Source organism: Theobroma cacao, chromosome 2 (assembly GCF_053813885.1).
Source record: "Theobroma cacao isolate CCN51 chromosome 2, ASM5381388v1, whole genome shotgun sequence".
Lineage (NCBI taxonomy): Eukaryota > Viridiplantae > Streptophyta > Magnoliopsida > Malvales > Malvaceae > Theobroma > Theobroma cacao.
In genome coordinates, this window is record NC_142640.1 from 16,194,257 (window position 1) to 16,211,822 (window position 17,566).

Genomic DNA, 17,566 nt, shown 5'->3' on the forward strand with positions numbered 1-17,566 from the left:
ATGCCACTAAGTATGCAGAATACTACGAATAACATTTGAATTTTACAGATAGGTGGATTTTCAATTGTTTGTAAAGACAAAATTTGATTTTCAAATTTCTTGATAGTGAGGATTTGCTTCTAATGTATAATCTGAACTGAACGGTTTTTTCTTACTCAAGATTCTCTATTAATGAGTTGTAAATATTTGGGATAAAACACTTTAACCATTTTAAAGTGTAGTAGGAATTTGGGTTATTGTAATTAGGGTAAAAGGCAAGCTACAACTGAAAGAAAATAAGCTATGAAAAGAGAAAGATGGCAAAATTATGAGAGAGAAGGAAGGAAAAGTTAAAACTAAACATGTATTTGACAAAATTACTTTGATTTAAGTGTGATCACAAGCATTTGAAATGATTTGATTCATTGTTTTGATCCCCAAAGGTTTTGAAAAATGTTTGACAAGTCTTTTACAGTTAGAAAAAATAAAAAAGCTTTCAAACATTAAGTTTTCAGCTAAAGGAAACAAAGAGCAAACATGTTATTGATCTAGGATCGACTTTACATCTTTGAAACTCGATCCTACATGGACAAAAGATAAAGGGAATAAGAGAAGCCCTGGGTTCAAGATCGACAATGTACCTTGAAACTCGATCCTAAGGTAGAAGTAAGAAATATGCAAAGGAAGCTAGAAGGATTGACATTAGACAAGCCAAACTCGATCCTAGAAGGAAGAAAAGAATATAAAGAGCCCTTAGAAGCTTGGAGGATCGACATTGAATAAACCAAACTTGATCCTAGAAGAAGAAAACATGAAATGATGCAAGTCTCGAAAAGAGGCTTAACTTACCCTTCAAAAACTCGATCTTCAAGCACAATTTTGAAGCAAAATTCAAATTAGGATCGAATTTCCCTTTTCCATACTCGATCCTTGTGACACGGTAGGTGTGCATTTAATGCTCCAAACGACTATTTTTAGCCCCAACTCATCTCTAACGGCTCTAATTTCTTATTAGGGTATACAAGAAGGCTTCCTATTCATTTTAAAGTAAGAGAAGACTCTGAAAATCACTCAAACTTTTAAGAAAAGCTACATCTTCAGTTACTCTTTTCTTACATGTCATTTAAAGTTTCCTTCAAAGCTATTTATTGATTATCTTGAGCTGATATTCTGATATTTATTGTACCCATTCTCCTTCAAACTTAAACTCTTAGCTTACCAGCTTTTAAGAGGCATTTATTGCTATCCACTCTTTGTACAACTCTTGAAAGATTCTAATTTAACCTTGAAAAGTTATTTAAAAAGGTTGTGATTGATTTTTTGAAAAGACATTGTAAAGGTTGTACTTACTTCTTTGAAAAGGCATTGTGTGGGTTGTGCTTAAGCCCATAAAAAGGCATTGTAAATGTTATGCTTGAGCCTTAAAAAGTAATTTTCATAGTGGATTCAAAATTCCTTAGCGAGCTAAGGGAAAGGACGTAAGCAAGGAAGCCAAACCTTTATAAAAATTATTGTGTCTTGATTTACAATTTTCTGAACTTAGTTTATAAACATTGCTTTTAAAGAAAAACCAATTTTAACTATGTGAACTCACAATATATGTCATGATCAAACTTGACAATTAAATTCCTATTCAAATGCATAGCTCAAGCCAAGTTTTAGACTTCAACCTTAAGGTCAAGCAAAATGTAAAATCATGTTCGCATGTGTCTTGACCAAAATAATAGATGAACCAAAATTTATTTTCATGAAATTCAACAAGTTCATCATGATCAATTTCATAAGTATAATCAAAGGATCAATTTTGAAACAATCATTTAAGTACAATCATAAAGCATATTTAAGAATTTGATATTAGGATTCATTGAAAAGATTTTTCAACATAAGCACTTGAACATTTTGTTCTCAAGAAATGATATTATTATGTAAGCACATAAATTCAAGCATTCATGAATAATTTCTCATTTTTCAATTTTAACATTGTAAACACATGAGAACTTATGGAATCAATATGAGTGTTATGCTTGGGAATAGATAGATTTAGGCAATCAAGAAAGTTTTCCCATTTTTCAACAAATGTTGCAATTTCAAGAACATGTACTTGCACCAAATGATCATGAGAATATTCATAATGCATGTTTTAAAGAGTCAAAAATCATCTTCGAAAAGGAAATTCATTGAAGAAAATATTGCAATGGACAAGAAATGCAGCAAGAAAACATTTTGAAACTTAAAACCTGTCCATTTTGACTTTAAAGCACTAAAGAATCGACTACATATCCTTGGAGGTCGACTTTTTTTCATTCCAACAGCATTTTTTTTAACATTTTGTTCTCCATAGTTGACTAGCTATGCTTAAGAGTCGACTATGCTTGATCCCTGCACATTCAAGAGCTAAAAAAACATGCAATGTTCCAAGGTACAATGATCTCAAAATACAGACTTGTGTGAGAACAATTTAGAATTTCATTTCAACCATATTTGGAACATCATTTTGGACATGTATGATCAAAGATTCTTCAAGAGAAACATGTGAACTCAAATTTTTGCCTTTATTGCTCATTGTTCACAAGTGCTAGAAAGTTGAAATGCTCATTTGGAGAATCATGTCTCTAATATGCTCAAGCATGTTCAATTTTCATCATGATGTGTGAATATGACTTATAAAATGTACAAGCATTTTAAACAATGTTTAAGCATAATAAGTATCAAATTTTCAAAATTTCACATTTCAACATTTTTTCAGCATATAGACAAAAATGCCCTTAAGGTCATTCGAACATTCCTTTGCAACAAGAACAAGTTATAATAGCTTTGTTAACATAAGGTACACTTGTTCAATTTTTATATTATTGAAATCATTGTAGCCTCAAGCATTATGAGAAGATTTGTTCATTTGCTTAAAATATTATCAATGTCAAATTATCATACTCATGATTATGCTTAAGAAAACTCTTTCAATCTATTTCATAAATCATGAGAAATATCAAGCAAAATGAGATTTATGCAATTCATGTATCAAATCAGTTTTGCTCAACCATGCTATATTATCAAAAATAATAAATCAATTTCAATCAAAGAAAATAAAAAGAGTTTGCAAGAAAATCAATTGATAAAGATTTAATCTTTCTTTACAAACTTTTCAACATAAAACATTCAAAATTAGACATGCTTTGTGAAAAATCATAAGCTCAATATCACTCAATTTTGTTCAATTATGCTTTAAATGATTTATCAAATGTGTAATAAGCATAACGAATCATGTTTTTGCATGTAAGGGTCATTTCAAATATCTCACAATCATATACCAAAAATGCCCTTATCACCATTCAAGCTTACAAACAAGCATGCACATCCAATAAGAACAAGTAATAAGTATTTTCATTATGAAACAAACTTGTTCAACTCATAAATCATTTTGAACTTAAAGGATGGGGACATTTTTCTCATATAAGCTCATATTGCTTTAAAAATACTAATTAAAGTAGTTAACGCTTATTGTCACGACCCAAACCCAAAGGTCATGGCCGGTGCACGAGCCTAATAGGCAAGCCCACTAGACTTGAGCAAGCCTTAGAGTTCTTATTCAAACATACATAGGCCAAGGGATTCAATCATCAAATATTCATAACAAATTTGAGTCAAATGCAACATCTTTGGCTTTATTTATATACAAATATTAATAAGGCCATATATTGGCAATCCAAAAGGGTTCACACATACTAACCCTTATGTCATGACCCAAATTCCGGGCCATGATCGGCTCATGGGCTCAATGGACGTAGTCCACTAAGCCCAAGCAAGCCTAATAGTCCGACGTGTTCATCATTCCATCATAAACTGCTAAGTCATTTTTCAAAACTTAAAATCAAAATAGTAATAGACATTGCCAACTCGTATTGGCATTTCTCATTTATTATATACATACATTGTCTACAACATGTATTCCAATAATGTACATTAGGTTCACCTATACATCTCAAAAAGAAGACTTGACTTCCAGCGGAGGGACTCGGATGAATGTACAGCTACTAAATGCCGAGACACCTACCAAAAGATGGACACAAGTCTACAAGGATACCTCGTCCTAGTTACCGGCTACCTCGTGATTTGAAAACATGAATTTGAAAATAGTGAGTATAAACCCAGTGAGTGAACAAGGAAAGGAACAAGCAGCAACAAAGAAAAATTTAAAATCATGATGCACTAGTTTCAAAACAATGCAATTTGGTTCATTCCTAATAAAACCCCTTATCGAGCCCTTAAGTGATTAATCATTTGAAAATCATAAACCCATACATAGCGAATCATTTGAAGAATGAAAGCTTCAATATTGCACAAGTAAGTCAAATACGACAACGAATCTTCGCTGCAGCGAGAATGAATTTTCGTTGCAGCGACGTTGGAATTTAGTTATTAACCAAACGAGGGTTTCTCAACTAGCCGAGGGTTTCTCACTAAACCTCATCATTTTAAACTTAACACTTTTAATCCTTAATGTTGGAAGTCCATGCTCCCATATGGTAGCAAAGAAGTGAAAGATAGGGCAGCAATTGGACAAGATAAGAGACCAAAACAGAAAGTTTTTCGCTGCAGCGAGATTCGTTCTCGCTGCAGAGAAATTTCTACCCAGAAACAGAATGTTTCTCATTACAGCGAAAATGCATCCTCGCTGCAACGAGTTTTCGGCCAGTGTACCCCTCTAAATCCAAGAGTTTCTCGCTACAGCGAGAATGATTATCGCTGCAGTGAAATACAGGGCATCAATGTAAAATTTACCTTTTCCTAAAGGAAAAACCACCCTGCCAAAAAGTCCAAACCAACATGAAAACACATAACAATTTCTCAAGGTTTAACATGTCAAGTTTCACATGCATTACAACCATAACCCATTATCCATCAATTTCCTATAACACACATATTTACATATATATATATATATATACATATATACCCATCATCATCATCACCAGCTCATGCGCACTCCCTACTCGCACATGGTTGGGTCATCACCGGGTTATGCGCACTCCCTACTCGCACATAACCGGGTCATCCTCGGCTTATGCGCACTCCCTACTCGCACATAGCCGAGTCAATATAATTACACAACATTATACTCAAGCATATATGTATATCAACATAATGCAGCCACATAGAAATCCATAATAATCACATTTCATAACATAAACCTTTTCTCAAAAGCTTGTTCCCAAGGCATTCATTTTCATGAAAAATTGTATCAAATCATTCAAACACTTTATCAAATCCATCATATTCCCAAAATCAGTTTTGAAGGTAGTCCACTCACCAATTGATTGTAGAACTTTTAATTGACTCAAATTCCCCTAATGATCCAATTGGAATGATGGTGCTTCCTTAAAAACCTAGGATCACATTAACATAAACAATAGATTAATTTACAAACTATGAACTCTAAAAGCTATCTCTTAGCTAGTTTTCAATTGTCACTCTAAATGGCTATCTATGTTCACTATCTTAATCACTAAAAAGTAATGAACATACTAAACAATAAAACAGCTCATAAATCACAATTACTAGCCATTTTCTGCAGCTAAAATCAAACTTGGTGCATCACTCACCCTAGGGTTCCTTTGTAGTTGGATTCTCTTCCAATAGCTTCCTAATCAATGGAGTGATTCTCTCTTTCTCTCTCGAGAATGCCCAACTAGTGAGAGAAAGTATGAAAACAAGATATTTCAAGGTTTTTGAAGTGAGAAGATGAAATAGCACAAGGGTTTATGGAAAGGTGCACCAAAAGCATGAAAATTGGAGCTAGAGAGAGAAAGTTGTGGAAGTTTGAAAATCAAGCTTCCATGGAGTTTGAAGAAACGTGAGAGAGGAGAAAGGAAGAAGAAGACCAGCTGTTAGAAAATTCCAGAAGCTGTTGGAAATTCAAGGTATTTATAGGCAATCTTATCATTTCCTTTAAAATTACGAAAATGCCCCTCCACCAATTAACTTACTCTCCTCCAATCTTTTATGCAATCTTTTTGCTCTTTTAACACTGGGACAATATCCATAATGGTCTAAACATGCTTAGGTTCATAAAAACTTAAAATTTTAACCCAAGGTGAAAAATGACAATTTTGCCCCTGTTATGAAAATTGTTGAAACTTCTAGTTTTCTTCGTGTTTTCATCAGCACACATCATTTATGTAGTCTTATACCCATTTAGACCTTAAAATATCATAAAACTTTCTTCTGGAAGCTTATTAGAGAAAATGACGAAACTACCCCTAGCTCATATTATTACATCTATACTTAGTTACAAGCCTATAGAGGTTGAGGTCTCACACCTTAAGACACAACATAACATGGCACTCAGTGCCTTCACACATTATCCACAACGGAAGGCTTTGAGTAACTCAGCAGAGTGACAAAAATGGAGGACCTAACGGATGCCAAAATTAGTCTATCTACAGATGATCTTTACCACGCTCCTTTGTGGTATATTTATCTGCACATGGTACCCAAATGGGTGAGTACTATAATACTCAGTGGGTGGTGCAGATAATCAAAATCAATTACATGCATATATACATTAAACATATAATAACTATGTTGCACTCTTAGCATTTCCATATAATCTTTCAATACATATCCAAATATAGAGGGATATAGTCGTCCATAAGTTCACCAAATACGGGGGTATATCATCTTCCTCAAAGTCATCATCATCATCACATATCGTGGGCTTACCCTCGAAGCCAACCAAATCATTTAAATCATTCTCCACAGCACACTCTAGTTGTTGAAGCATCACATGTAAGTCATATCATATGTATATCAAGCCTCTCATAACTATCTCACGTCATACACGAATGAAATCAACGAGTGGTCTTCCTCTAGACATAATCAAATCATGCTCGGTGGCCAGCTAGTGGAGAATCAAATCACGCACAGGGCCAAAGCCGTTGGCAAAAAAACAGATCATGCTTAGTGTCGAAGCAACTAGTAAAAAGTCAAAGTCATCAATCAGGGTAATCTCTTGACGGTCAGCATCACCCGAAGTGTTCTCACTCAGGTGACATCACAATCATCATTTCGAGTAATCTCCCAACGGATGGCATCATGCACTACAGGAGGGAATCACAAGCGAGATATCAACCACTGCCCCTACTTACCATCGTCCCTAAGGCACTGACATAGTCACAGGGCATTTGGACTCCACTCATCCAGAAATCATATCAACATTCGGAATTTATCCTTCGAACAAAAATACAAATCCATAATTAAGGCCATCTTGCCTTTATCATTCACATTTTTCCTATCAAATCTCAATTAACATTTATTGAGCTTTAACCACCTTAAGCTCGGTTAGATTCTAGATGCCTCTAATTATCCAAGGCCTCATGCAATCAAATCATCTCGACATATCAATCACTAAGGGTAATCCACAATTAAGGGTTCAACATAGCCTACAGGCTTCCTAGTCTAGGCTTACACAACATAGGCCACCCATGTGGCTCACATCATAGCGTAATCACTCACAATTAACATATATACATATACACATATATGTTTTCTAACCTAAGTTCATTCATCTAGGCCTACGTACAAAATCTAGTACCAGTGCAGCGCACTTATAATGCGTTATGCATCACATGCATTTAGCTTAAATCCCACTCACAGTGACAATAAGAGACACTCCCAACCAAGCTTCGAGTCTTAGCCTTCGATCGTTGTCTAGCTTGCCAATGAGTTAATTTAACTCCGTTTCCCCCTTCAAACACATCAGAACATCAAAAGATTAATTATTCCTGGCTTTCGAAAAAAACCAACTTTTCACTTAATTAACTAAATCTTAGCAATCCAACTATTCAAGCTCAAATTCTTCATTAATAGGCTAAACCCATACCTTGGAGGTCGGATTGCATGAGTCTTAGCTCTTAAATTACTCAATCCAAGCTAAGGAGGGTAAAAAACCAAATTTTGAAAAAAGTAAGATTCGAAGTTATTAACCGATTAAATTGGAAAATAATTAGTAAAATGTTATATCTTACCTCCAGAATAGTTTCCTAAGCTCTAAATTGCTTCACACGGCTCAAAAATTCAATTTGAAGGGTTAGGTTTTCAGACTTTTTAGAGAAAGAGGGAGAGAAAGAATGAGAGAAAGAGTTAGACGAAATAGCCTAAAATCCCTTTTTATTTTTGCCTTTCCTCTTTGATGTATCGATACATTTTGGCAATGCATTAATACATTGGCCCTAATTTCGAATGAATGCATCGATACGATAGGGAATGTATCAATACATTTCCCTTTGGGTGCCCTCTGCTTCAAATGTATTGATGCATTTGGACAATGTCTCGATACATGTTCATCTTTGGCCAAATCTATCAATACATTCTCAAATGTATCGATAGAATATTCTTCCCCATGCTTTTACTACTCATCTTGCCAAGAATGTATCGATACATTAGGGTATGTATTGATACCTTCACCCCTATAAGCAGTTCCAAGCTTCCCAAACTTCTAAATATTCAGCTTTAACACCCCAAAATCATTCCTTGTTAATATCACACCTCAAATTGTTCATTTAACTTAATCCCATACACATATATGTCAACAAACACAACATCAAACTTAGATCAAAACCTCAAATTGTGGGACTCATTACATATTTCCTCAAACGTGCCTAAATGTCAATATGTACACTTTTAAACACTAGGCATACATATCCTATCATCAAAGTCCTCAAGGCTCCACATGTGTCATAAATCATTCTTAGTTTACATAAAGAATTAGGGGTGTTACACTTATCATGCTCAATTTTAACCAACTTGAAACATTCAATTAAGTCTTAAAAGAAAAGTTGTTCAAGTAGTTAAATTATCTTAAACACAAGGAAATCAAAAGGTTAACTCTTCAAACTCAATTTTCGTTGTTTATAGGCAATTATGTAAATCAATCTAATGAGCACATATTAGCCTTTTCGCGCATATCTTAAAACATCAAGCTCTTATGCTCATGGTTATGCTTAAAAAAAATTTTTCCAAAAAAAATGTTATGAACCAATTTCACAAAGTATGAGGAAAAATTATGCAACATATACACAACTATTATAACAAATCATTTTACATAACAAAGAAAAAGTAGTCCAAACAAATATGATTATCCAAGCATTTTTCTCAATCAAAAGAATGACTGACTTTTGGCAAGAGATCATGAAGAAATATTCAAGTTCATATAAAAGCACATACTTATCAATCATAGATTTCTATATCACTATCTAAGATTAGACATCTTGATTGAGGAACTCTATCAAGAATTAGGTATGTTGAAGACATTGTTATTGGTACTTGGGTTCATAAAAGGAGACATCAAGATGATAATGATAATGAGGAGGAGTCTCCTCCACTTGTTGCCTCTTAATCTCCACCAATCAGACCATCATCGAGTGCCATGCCATATTTAGCTTCCACCCTTTTTAGGAACATTTTCTCCACCAAGGATGCTTACAATCCCTTACTTGCTAGACTTGATTTGATGGAGACTAGGATCATCGGTACTTGCGCTGTTGTGAGGTCTGAAATTGATAGTAATGTTTGTCGTTTAGATCTCCTTCATTACAGTATTGAGGAAAGATTTGATGTTGTCAATCATGCCATGACCTGCCATTTTAACAATGTTGATCAATGCATTCAGTAGATGCTATAGCACAAAGAATCCATGGAAGCTCATATTGTACAATTCATTCCCCAATGAGGGTCTTAGATCTCTTAGATGACCTTGCCCTTTCACTTTCTTATGTAATGCACTCTTGGCGTCTCATGTTCATATCTCTTTGGATATTTGTTTGTTTCTTAAACTCCTTAATTATGCTAAATTTTCCTTGTGATAAACATATATATATATATATATATATATATATATATATATATATATATATAGCATGATCTTCTTGGTTATCCATTGATTGTTAGATCTTGGTTGTGTATCCTTTGCCTTTCTTGATTGTTGTACTACTCTTAATGATTATATTTTGCTGATTTTTGCTAACCCATGTCTTTTGAGCTTTAAAATTGTTAATTCTTACACTTTGATACCTTTTATATATAACAAAAAGGGGGAGAAGGTTTATGAGTACATTTGCATGCTCTTATTGTCACCAGCAGCTAAATTTTTTTTTGAAAATTACATGCATATGTCGAGGGGAAAAATTTCCTTGAAAAAACATAAAAGCATTTCAAAATTCCTTCTCATTTGAGTTCGAATGTTATCAAACAAGGGCTTATAAACTAATAGGGTTAGGAGGAGTTATTCAAATGCAAATTATGCTAAAAGATTTTATCATATGAAAAAAGGGAAAATTGTTAGCTTTAGAATTGACTTATTTTTTATTTGACAAAATTACTTTGATTTAAGTTTGATAATAAGCATTTAAAATGATTTGATTCATTGTTTTGATCCCCTAAGGTCTAAGAAAATGTTTGACAAATCTTTTACATTTAGAAGAAATCAAAAAGATTTCAAATATTGAGTTTTCAATTAAAGGAAACAAAGAGCAAACATGTTACTGATCTAGGATTGACTTTACGTCTTTGAAACTCGATCCTACATGGACAAAAGATAGAATAAAGAAGAGAAGCCTCGGGTTCAGGATCTATAATGCACCTCGAAACTCGATCCTAAGGTAAAAATCAAGAAAAATGCAAAGAAAGCTTGGAGGATTGACATTGGACAAGCCAAACTCGATCCTAGAAGTAAGAAAAGAAGACAAATAGCCCTTGGAAACTTGGAGGATCAACATTGAACAAACCAAACTAGATCCTAGAAGAAAAAGAGATGAAATAATGCAAGTCTTGGGAAGAGGGTCGACTTACCCTTTAAAAACTCGATCATCAAGCTCAATTTCAAAGCAAAATTCAAATTAGGATCGACTTTCCCTCTTCCATACTCTATCCTTGAGATCGTATTTAAAGCTCCCAATAGCTATTTTCTACCTCAACTCATCTCTAACGACTCTAATTTCTTATGAAAGCATAAAAGAAGGCTTCCCACTCATTTTGAAGTAAGAGAAGACTTTGAAAACCACTCCAACGTTTGAGAAAAGCTATAGCTTCATTTTTTTTATTAGGGGAAATGAGATCGAACCCTATTTTTAGGCAGAAAATCATGCATCAACCAATGAGCCAAATGCTCAAATGCAAGCTATAGCTTCATTTATTCTACTCTTACATCTCATTTAAGTTTTCCTTCAAAGATATTCATTAATTATCTTGACTTGATATTCTGATATTTATTGTACCCATTCTTTTCAAACTTAGACTCTTAGCTTACTAGCCTTTAAGAGGCATTTATTGTTGTCCAATCTTTGTACAACTCTTGAAAGATTATAACTTAGCCTTGAAAAGTTATTTATAAAATTTTGTGCGTGATCTTTAGAAATGGCATTGCAAAAGTTGTGCTTGCTCCTTTGAAAGGCATTGTAAAGGTTGTGTTTGCTCCTTTGAAAAGTCATTGTGTGAGTTATGCTTGAGCCCAGTAAAAGATATTGTAAAGGTCATGCTTGAGCCTTAAAAAGTATTTTTCATAGTAGATTCAAAATTCATTAATGAGCTAAGGGAGAAAACGTAGGCAAAAAGGGTGAACCTCTATAAAATTTCTTGTGTCTTGATTTACAATTTTTTACACTTGGTTGATAAACATTGCTTTCAAACAAAAAACCAATTTTTAACTAAGTTCACAAAGAATTTTTCAAAAAGCGCAATTCACCCCATTATTGTTCTTATTCATTTTGAACTTATTACACTAACAAAATGTTTTACAGCTTGACCGAAAAAATTATATTGACTAGAGTAAAATGTCTTACGCTTTAGAAGAACCTAAAACATTTTCCATCAACCTTCTCTCTCTAGGATCCATCCCATTTGGAAAATATTATCTTCTCCTTCTTGTGGAATAAATCCCATAAATTAATTAAATGATTAAGTAGCATTATTTTTTTCATCTATTTATTTATTATTCTTTTTCCTAACAAAGCATCATCACTTATTTATATTCATTATTTTTTTGAGATCCTACCACTATAATTATTTTTACAAAAATACTATAATCTTTAATATAATACAAGATAATTAAGGTTAATCGGAGACTAGACTTGCGAGGTGGAAAGCTAAAATGTTGTCTTTAAAAGGTCGCATTACGCTATTGAGATCAACTTTAACGAGCCTTCCAATTTTCTCAATGTCTCTTTTTCAAATACTTAAAGGAGTGAAAGACGAGCTTGATAATATCCAAAGCACATTTCCATGGAGTGGTGTTGGCCCAATGCTTTATGTTGAGTGGGCAAAGGTGTGTTATTACAAAAATGTGGGGGATCGACATTATGGACCTCGAGGTTAAAAACAAAGCCCTTTATCACAAAGTGGATATGGAGATATAATAGTGTAAAAGGGAATTTACGGAGAAAGATGATTATGGAGAAGAATGGTGGTGACTACATGAGGTTGCTTTTGGATTCATCGGGCAAATGGAAAAATTTCACATTGTGGAATAATATTCTCAACCCCTTTTCTCCCATTAACAATGTTTTCATGTAAGTTAAATCTAATTTCAGCTTTGTGTTGGGAGATGGTGTCAATTTGAAGTTTTTGGAGGAAGAGTGGATTTATGGGATTGTACTAAAGGTTGCCTTTCTTAGAATCTATGCTTTGGTTGTCAACAAGGAAGGTAAAGTATGCGAGTTTGGATTTTAGGAGAATAGAAAGTGGGTTTGGTGAGTTAACTAAAGAAGAAAAATCTTGGGATGGGAAAAAAAGCAATGGGACAACTTCAAGCAGATCCTAGATGGTTGCCAACTTAATGATCAACTTCAAGATGAGATGGTGTGGAAGGGAACAATGAGTTGGCGAAAGAGAAAAATAAAAATAGAATTAGAATTTGGAGTTGGGTGTAGGTGTAAGTTAATTTGGCACAATATAAAATTAAGGCATTTCGTTAAAAACTTATCCAATGAAGGGTGGCTGTCAAAGGGGAACTGGTTAGGTAAGGTATGTTGAGTTTTAAGTTTGCCATATGCAGTATATGTAGCAAAGAATTTGAATCAGTGGATTATTTTTTTGTGTCGTGTTTGAAAGTTTGGAAAATATGGTCAATTTGGTGTAAAGCTTGGGATTACTGTTAGTGCATTATAAAGGACATTAAATTATTATTTATGTTTCAAAATAGGATCAACTTAAAAGGAAGTGACCTTAGAGTTTGACAGATGGCCTTTCTGCTATAGTGTGAATTGTGTGGCTAAGTAGAAATGAAATTGTGTTTAGGGGCAAGTGTTTGGATGTTGGGCAAGCTTTTGAGACAACCAAGCTTAGAGTGGCGGTATGGGTAAATGCCAAGTGGTTGGAGGAGTATATGAGTGTGATGGATATTTTTAAGATGTCAAATGTTAGTAACCAAAAAGAAAAAACAAAGAAGGTTAGAGTTGTGAGTGAATGGTAGAAACCAATGAAGATGTAACTGAAGTTTAATGTGGACAGAGAGACAAAGGGATATTTGTGAAAGGTGGGAATCAAAGGGGTTTCTAGAGATGAAAAAAAAAAACTGCAAGGATATCTTTTCTAAAGATCTTAGGATAAAAGATTTCAACTTGATGTAATTCTTAGCTATTATAGAGGCTTTTCTAGTCTTTGTAGCTTAAAAACTGTGGGGGGGAGGGGCGAGGTTCATACACTGGTTGTGGAGAGTGATTCTGGTAACATGATGAGTTAGTGTGAAATACCAACTTTACATTCAATGAAAATGTTATAATTTTTAAGTGAACGGATTATGCTTAATATAATTGTGTTGTTGGATGAGTTTTCCCAACTATATTGTGTTAAATTTCTCCCTAGTATTGTGTTGAATTGATGAAAGCTTGATGGATGAAAGAATGGTAGGAAAAGGACACCAGAAGAATGTATTTTTCAAGATAAGGCATGAAAGGTCAATTCCCTTGGAGGGAAGGTCAATCCTTATAGGTAATTTGGCTCAAATTGGCTACTAAAAGGTCAAGGATCGACTTTTGATTTAGGAAGGGTTGATCCCACCAAATAGAATGCTTAGGAGAGCTTTTAGAACCAAAAAGATCGACCTTAAAGGTTAAAGGGTCAATCGCTTCAAGATGGAACACTTAAAAATTTTTTTTTAGGACACTAAGATCGACTCCTAAGCTTTAAAAGGTCAATCCCAATGAAATAGAACCTAAAAATACCTATTGGACACAAAAAGGATCAACATTGAGGGTCTATGGTTAATCCATGAAGTTTTGGGAAGGAAACAAAAAATAATTTAGGGATCAACCTTAGGCTTTAAAAGGTTGATCCTTAAGCTTTAACATAGAAAAAAATAAAAACCCTAGCCTGAATTTCTTTTCACATTTCCCACTACTCTCAACCCCTAAACACTCTCTCTCCTTGCAACCATTGACACCATATCTAGCAAGGATTAAGCCTTCTATCTCGATTTTTAGGCAAGATCTAACCATTTTTTAGCTTAAAACCGATGGTTATAACCTAACTTTCACTTTCTATGAATTTTAACTTTTAAACCTCCATTGAGGGTTTTGCTCAATGGGGGTTTTGCTTTCCAAAGAAGCTGTTGAGGTCAGGACATTTAAGGTGCACAATAAATGCTTTGGATTTGAAGTTTTATGGATTATTGGCCTAAAATGAAGAATACGGGTTTACTCGACTAGTTTCAAATAATTAGGTTTGTTGGAAAATTTGGAAACTTATGTTGGAATTCTTTATGTTAGGATTTGTTGAGGTCGAGGATCATAGTACAAGCAAAGGTTGACAAAATGAGGTTTAGAAACATGCTTTTGTCAATATGAGTGGATACACCTATTTAAAGTATTCTATATGGTAAAGCTAAAAATGATTTATCAAGTTGGTTGATTTGCATGATTTGAATGCTATATTGATATTGATAAATCTAAATGTTTGAGCACAAATCTTTTCAATGAAGTTTTCTAACTTATTATGTAAGTAAATATGTCTACTACATATTTGTTTTCAACAAAAAAGGATAAGCCCTTTCAAATATTTTTGTTCAAAATCTCTTAGAATGGATGATTGAGGCACGATTGGTGCATGTCTAGGTAAATGCCTAGGTGAACAAATAGAAACCCACCCAAAATATATTTGATTGTGAAATGTTAGAAAGCCTACCAAGGCGTATGTGTTGATGTGGATGATTAGAGTCACCTCCATGAGAAAGTGAAAGTGGATGATAAAATACCCACTAATATAGAATGTGAGAATGGATGAGTAAGTCTTCACCATTTGAGGATTGTATGTGTGGATGTATAAATGCCCACCATTAAGCCCATGAGATGAATGATAAAATGTAACATAAGGCACTTGTTTTATTTGGAAATGATTTATGAACTACTATTGTGTTATAAAAGTATGTATTTTGTATAGCTAGATGTGGGGATAAGAGTACTCCATGAATATAGCCCAATGTGAGTGTAAGAATACCACATGAATATAACCAGATATGGGGGTGAGAATACCACATGTTATCCAAGCTAGATGTAGGTGTGGTATTGTGAGGGTGAGAATACCACACATTATCATCGCTAGATGTGGGGGGTAAGAAAACCATGTACTCGTATAATCGTGAGTTAGACGAGCATACTTATCTCCCAATATAGTCAATGATAAAAGTTGACTCTTTATTTGGCAAACAATTTGGTATTGTGATTTTTGTATATAAGTGAGTTCCATGATATTGTACTTGTATGAAATGATTATGTGTTTGATTGTTTAAGTTACATGTTCATTTGTTGAATGAATATTATACAACTAGTGAGTATGAAGACTTGAATGGTACTTTTAGATCTCAAAATAAGAGATAATGCCCAATGGTTGGGTTGTGTGAAAATTGATACTATTACCCAAGGTGAAGGTACTAGTACCGGTACTCATGATGTGAACTCACGTGTTTTTCAACTTGCAAATGTTTTGTAATTGAAGGTATAACTATTTTTTCAAATTGTTTATGTATCATGGATTTCAATTGCATTTATGGGAAATGTTTTAAAATGATGTTATTGAATGTTTTGAAAGAAACTATGATGATTTTTGTGAACTCATGTTGTTTTTGCAAAACGTGTGTTATTGCAAAAACTCTTCTTCTTAGCTTGTCCTTTTCCTGTATTCACTCATTGAGCTTTTTTGACTCACATGTTAGTTTTTTATTTTTTTTACAAATCAGTGAGTAGAAATATATAGCAGCCCGTGTCATGGAAACATAACCCATTCTTTCTTGGTAGGTGTTCTAGCAATCGCTTGCAACCTAGAGGGTCGAGTCATATTCTGCTGACGGGTCAGTCTTTACATTTTTGTTTATATATACTTGGATATGTTTTGATTATAAAGCCAACGGATGGCAATATACTTGTATGAACTTATGCGAATGTGAATGATGATGACTTGAGAGCCCATACAAGCAGCAAGGGTGCAATTAAATGTTGATAATGAGTAAAACGTTCCTACACTTTATGTCGAGAAGTTCGATAACTATGTGATGGCATCTATACATGTACGAATTTATATTCATTGAATGTTCATGTGATGAATGTTGTGGATGACTAACCCACTCATGAATTGATTGAAAGGCTTGCTTAGGCCTAATGAGCTATATCCATTTAAGTCCTCGCACCGATCATGGGTTTTCAAAAACAAGTCGTGACAATTGGGTCAATAACGCATCTGTTACACCATGGAAGTTGAGAAAATGAGTGCTGCAACTAGAGCTAGCGATTGAAGTGTCAAGTTGCCAATTGAAAATTTGTCCACCCCTTTAGAGAGGCTAATCATATTGTTGATAAATTATCTAAAGAAGGAGTGCAGAGGCAACATAATCGATTAAACGTTTTTGACTGAGAACTGCTTGTGTTGAGTGGCTACAATCCTAACTTAACGTGGCAAGCTTGTTTGGCGAGATACTAACCTGGCGATAAAAGGCTTTCTAATCACTCTGTGGCTGTGGTGAAATGAACTAGGTATGTTTTGCTCTTATGTTGTGTTGCATGGGCCATTGACTGAGTGCAGGTTGTTAGGAAAGGTAGAATGTTGGCCATTTTACAAAGAGAGGAATGATGAGGTTGTGCTCTGTTTATGTTTTTGTGTCTTGATGTGAGCAATGTGATTTGTAGGGTGTCTTGCTACGAATGTTTTGTTCTTGCTATGATTTGTATGGGTAATCATTGTTTTTGGGAGATTAGCCTGCAATTGGATTTCATGTATAGGGGTGGGTTTTTGTGCATGGGTGCTTGAGTGGAGATTGTTGGAAGTTTGAGGAACTATACCTAGAATCTATGTGTGGGCATAGTCCTCAAAATTTCAGATTTTTGACTGGTTTTGTTTTATTAGTGTTGAAGAACGTCTTCTTCCCCGTATCAATGAATTTGCAATATTAAAAAAAAAAGTACAAGATACTTCAAACAAGTGAAAATATTTTGGACATTTTATTCAAAGATTTTTCAATAAAATATTTTACACTAAAAAGAATTTTTTTCATCAAGTTAGTTAATGGTTTTCTAATGGAACGAAGTTATTTTTTTAGTATTTATCATTG